The sequence below is a fragment of the Magnolia sinica genome, chromosome 8 (genome assembly GCF_029962835.1).
Source record: "Magnolia sinica isolate HGM2019 chromosome 8, MsV1, whole genome shotgun sequence".
Taxonomy (NCBI): Eukaryota; Viridiplantae; Streptophyta; class Magnoliopsida; order Magnoliales; family Magnoliaceae; genus Magnolia; species Magnolia sinica.
This window is the reverse complement of record NC_080580.1, coordinates 71,006,730-71,012,666: the sequence shown is the minus strand read 5'-3', so window position 1 is coordinate 71,012,666 and position 5,937 is coordinate 71,006,730.

Here is a 5,937-nt window from a genome sequence, read left to right as displayed (position 1 = left end):
CTTGAGCTTTAGATTTACCTGATTTTTTTGCCCATGCTCTAAAATAATCTCAAAAATGGGTGGACGGTGTGGATATAGCCCACACATCATGGTGGGACCTACACAACTTACTGACCTTGAGTGAAATTGGCACGGGATCCAATGCAATTCATCTACACCATTCCATTCTTCCCAAACATGGAGTGGAATTGGCACAGGACCAGATGCAATTCCATCCCACCCAATCCCTTCTACTCCCACTGCCCAAACACGCCCTAATCTTTTAGGGTTGGATCTATTGCAAATGTTTGTACGGTAAGTTTATCTTACAGATAATTATATGTATGGCATCGTGAGTCGGTTTTTAAATCCAATCCGTTCATCATATGCATCCCTCAAAGTTTTCCCTAAATGTAAGAAATAAATCTAATTCAGATCTCGGGTGGGCCACCCCACAATGGAAATCTTCCCCACCCTTCTTTAGATTTAGGTGGCCCTTAGGTCATATTGATAAAAAGAAGAATAACCTTGACTGGTACATACGGTCAACTCCTACACGCACAATGACAATGACAATGGATATTTCCTATGGAATTGGATTGCTTCCTACTCGTATCGGAACGATAATCTGTCGACAGGGCCCACCATGACGTACGAGTTTTATCTACTACATACATTTTCTTTATTTGGAAGAACTTTCGCGGGAACTTCTTTTCACCTAAAGCTAGTTAGGGCCTGCCCGGATGTTTTTTTGGAACGGCTTCTTCCCCTTGAAATCAGTGTCATCACCAAAGCGATGGGACGTGACAGGGTAACGGATTTTCATAGTGAGTAAACTCAACGGAGCCCACCATGTTTACTGTATTTTATCATTCCATTCATTTTTTTTAAGGTCAAGCTAGGTAGGGCCTGCCCGGATGTTTACTGTATTTTTTTTTTAGGTCATTCACAGTAGTCCCAATACAGTTTATTTGGTATGATAAGAATTGACTAAGTAGTCGGCAGGCAATCTCATTTCGTGTAAAATGGTCCAGATTGTGAGACTTCAGACCTACCCAAGACGGCCATGGGGCCACACCTTAAAGTATGTATTTTATACCTAGGCTGTTCATCTATTTTATTTAATTTTTTAATTAACTTATGGCATTATTTTCAAAATGAGGTCGACCATACCATTGGAAGCAGTGGCCATTGACCATTAAAAGGCCACAAAAGCTTTGGATCAAGCTAATATATATATATAGGGAAAAGGTACTATGCGGTGGAGCTCATGGGAACTTCCCATGAGGTCGAGCTGTGTGGGCCCCACCGTGATGTTTATCGAACATCTACCCCATCAGTTAGATGCACCATTCCATGGTGGGCCTAGGTTTCAAAAATCAAGTCAATCCATGACTTGTGTGGGCCACACCACATACAGAAGTTGAGAGGGGCTACCCTCCATTAAAAATTCATAATCATTTGTTGGGCCCACCGAGATGTGGTTTGCAAATCCAGCCCATCCATTATGTGTGTCCCACTTGGATAAGGGTTAAGACCAAGTTTCAAACGCATCCAAATTTCAGGTGGGCCTCACCAAGTGCTTTTATATGTTTTAGGCATGTCTTCACATACTTTTAGATGGTATGGCCCACTTGAGTTCCGTGTACGGCTGATTTTTGGGATATCCCATAATTTAAAGGGTCCCATCAAATGCACAGTGTTGATGGTCGACAAGCATCACAGCGGGGCCCACACAGCTTGACCTCATGGGAAGTTCCCATGATCACGACCTCATGGTACCTTTTCCCGGTCGAGCTCATGGGAACTTCCCACGAGGTCGAGCTGTATGGGCCCCACCGTGATGCTTGTCGAACATTTACCCCATCAGTTAGATGCACCATTCCATGGTGGGCCTAGGTTTCAAAAATCAAGTCAATCCGTGACTTATGTGGGCCACACCACATACAGAAGTTGAGAGGGGCTACCCTCCATTAAAAAATGCATAATCATTTGTTGGGCCCACCGAGATGTGGTTTGCAAATCCAGCCCATCCATTATGTGTGTCCCACTTGGATGAGGGTTAAGACCAAGTTTCAGACACATCCAAATTTCAGGTGGGCCCCACCAAGTGCTTTTATATGTTTTAGGGATGTCTTCACATGCTTTTAGATGGTATGGACCACCTGAGTATACGGCTGATTTTTGGGATATCTTATAATTTAAAGGGGACCCATCAAATGCATGGTGTTGATGGTCGACAAGCATCATGGTGGGGCCCACACAGCTCGACCTCATCGGAAGTTCCCAAGGGAGGTACCTTTTCCCTATCGTGCTCATGGGAACTTCCCATGAGGTCGAGCTATTTGAGCCCCATCGTGATGCTTGTCGAACATCTACCCCATCAGTCAGATGCACCATTCCATGGTGGGCCTAGGTTTCATGGTGAGGCCCACATAGCTCAAACTCATGGGAAGTTCCCATGAGCATGACCGCATAGTACCTTTTCCTATATATATATATATATATATGGGAAAAGGTACTATGCGCTCGACCTCACGAATCCGTCCCATGAGGTCGAGTTGTGTGGGCCCCATTGGGATGCATTTCGAACATCTACCCCATCAGTCAGATGCACCATTCCATCGTGGGCCTAGGTCTCAAAAATCAAGTCAATCCGTGACTTGTGTGGGCCACACCACATACAGAAGTGGAGAGGGTCCGTGCACCATTAAAACATTCATAATCATTTTTTGGGCCCACTGAGATGTGGTTTGCAAATCCAGCCCATCCATTATGTGTGTCCCACTTGTATGAGGGTTCAGACCAAGTTTCAGACGCATGCAAATTTCAGGTGGCCCCCACCAAGTGCTTTTATATGTTTTAATGGTGTCTTCACATGATTTTAGATAGTATGGCCCACCTGAGTTCCGTATACAGCTGATTTTTGGATATCCCATAATTTAAAGGGGACCCATCAAATGCACGGTGTTGATGGTGGACACGCATCACGGTGGGGCCCACACAGCTCGACCTCACGGGAGCTTATCGTGAGGTCGAGCGCATAGTACCTTTTTCCCTATATATATATATATATATATCTATATATATATATATATATATATATATATATATATATGTTGCAAAAATATTGATTTTAATAAAATATATTTTAATAATAAAAAATAATATATGATATATTATTTTTTGTTTTGAAAAAATACCGTTTTGTGGGTTTTCAGGAATAGTCCCACATGGTAAAGGGAAGAGAAGAAAAAATGGTTTAAATGAAAACAGTGAAGTATTATAATATTTACTCACCTAGTCCAAGGACTATGGACCTTGCGTGTTCCAGTGCGTAGCACTGGAACACCCGCGCTCGGGCTCGATCTCGGAGTCGGTCACGGTCACGGTCACGGGCTAGGTCGCACAGCTGTGCAGTCAGTGCAGGGTCCAACTGTAACTGCTGCATGGCTAGCCTAACAGCTAGAAAACAGCTAGCTACTGTCTCATAACAGTCAGCATGCAGCAGCTTAATGGCCCATACACAACAGTCAGAAAACGGCCATAAAATGGTTAGTTTTCTCCAACACCTAGAAAACGGTCATGGGATTTAATTCCCTGGACCATAACCCCTAGCCATCATAGCCTATAAAAGGAGGGTGTGGATGGATTTCCAAACCATCTCTCAACCCACTCTAGCAGACCCATACGAATTAAGACAAAACTCACTACTTCTTTCTAATACTCTAGTGGTTCTAGCACGACAGCAAGGGTTGAACCTTTCCTAGAAGAACAGACCAACAATGTGGTCTAGAACGGTTCACCTGAACCAGTGGCTGAAGAACTGACCAATGCAGTGGTCTAAATCAAAAGAAATTTCTTCTCTTTCTTTCTCTTTTGAGACTTTTTCTATATTGTAATTCTGTCAGATAGAGTGTATAAGAGTTCCATTTGATGGGCCTTCGTGTTTGTTGAACGCAGACCCACACTAGGCTTGTCGTATTGTAGAACCGGTTTGCCTATAACCTATCAGCATACTCAATTCACTTAAGTAAAGGCAAATAACGCTTTAAAGACAGTGTTTCAGACGTGCTTCAGCCTGTCCTGATTTCATATTATTTTGCAATTTTTTGGTTTTCACATTATACAGAAATATATTAATCTGTATAATTTCCAACTCTATATATATATATATATATATATATATATATATATATAAAAGATTGGATGGAAAATAAACACTACCCAAATGTTAAGTTCATCCTAAGAGTTTTTAATATAAGGGCATTCAATCCTCACTGTTCTATGCTACGGTTCACCTAATAATTGGATCTACTTCCTTTTTGGGATAACGTGTAAAATATTTAGAAAAAACGAATGGACAACGTGAATACGGAATAAATGCATCAAGGTGGGCCACGATAAGGGCTGCACCATCTTTTAATGAGTCTTGGGTCTCACCTAATCCTCTCATGTGTATAACAAGGAAGCAGATTGATTGTGATCCCGGGCATGGAGATATTCCTGCTATGGGGCTGTGGGGCCCACAGAGATGTCTGGACACTCCGATCACCTGTTTCGAAAGACCTTAACAGGAAAGAAATCTAATAATCAGGCAAATTGAAAACTTAGGTGGGCCACACCAAATGAAATAATGGAAATGGAAACGTCCACTATTGACACCTTCCCAGAGCTGATCATGATATTTATATTCCATCCAAACTGTTCATATGGTTATTACCACTCACATAAAATGTAGGAACAAATATCATCATACACAAAACTTTTGTCCCCCCGGACATTCAATTCCCGTTATTTGTTTGTGATATGGCCCACCTGATTTTTGGATCCGTCCAATTTTTAAAATGTTGTCCTATTGTGGTCCTGCAAAGCAGATGGACAGAATGAATTTGTCACGGATGTCTCTTTAGACCCTACGCAACCCCAGCCACAGGAATATCTATCTGCCCAGGTCACTAGCAAGTTACTTCCATAAAGCAGGGAGCGGGACTTGGTTGCAATTAGAGTTGGGCATCGAGTCGAGTTGAACCGAGTTATGGTTGATCCGACCCAGCCTGGTTTTGAAATAAACTTGACCTAAACTGTACTCGACTTGTTACCGAGTCCAACATGCCTGACTTGATCTGAGTTCAGGTCTGGCGTGGACTAACCTGTACAGAGTCAAGTCGTGTCGAGTCAGCATCAAGTCGGGTTGCGTTGAGCTTCTTCTTTTTTTCTTTGCTGACCTTTTATTCCATGTTTATAATCCAATTTAATAGTGTGGTTGAGTTGAGTTGTTTAAAGTATATATTATCAAAGGTGATTTGTAAAAAAAAGAACAAATTAAGGTGATTCTGCCGGGCTGGATCTCCAACATTTACAATTGCATTTAATGATTTTAGGACCAAACTGTACAAATTTGATACCCTGAGTTGATATTGTATAGCCCGAGGAACCTAGGTATGCTACAGATGTCTCTTCATTGAACACATGAAAGGATGATGAATCAATCGAGACCAAATAGTTTACCCTGCTTCAGATGGTAAAAAGCTTGGAAACTAACCTTGATCAAAGGGTCCTGTTAGATTTTTTGTGACGCATAGGACAACTAATGGGATGACGAGAGACAAACATTTGTATAACAGTTGACATTTTCCGATGCTAATGCCTCTTTAGGTGCTTGTAGAATAAGCTAATTCTATAGGATATTCTCATATGCGCAAATAATTATTCACTTGTTACATACTATTGCCTATCGGGGCCAACAGAGGTGCGTGTACCCATCGAAATAATGAGATGCATCAAACATCAGGCCTATTTGATGTAGAGCGGGTTGTGGATAGTTTCATGGGCAACATGGATTAGAAAAGGCTTGTCAATGACAGAAGTGATCCGGACTGTCAGACCTTAAATCAGGTGTATCTCGCATTCTAAATTGAGTTATCGGCCGTAAAATATATGATTTTGGGGTAGAAC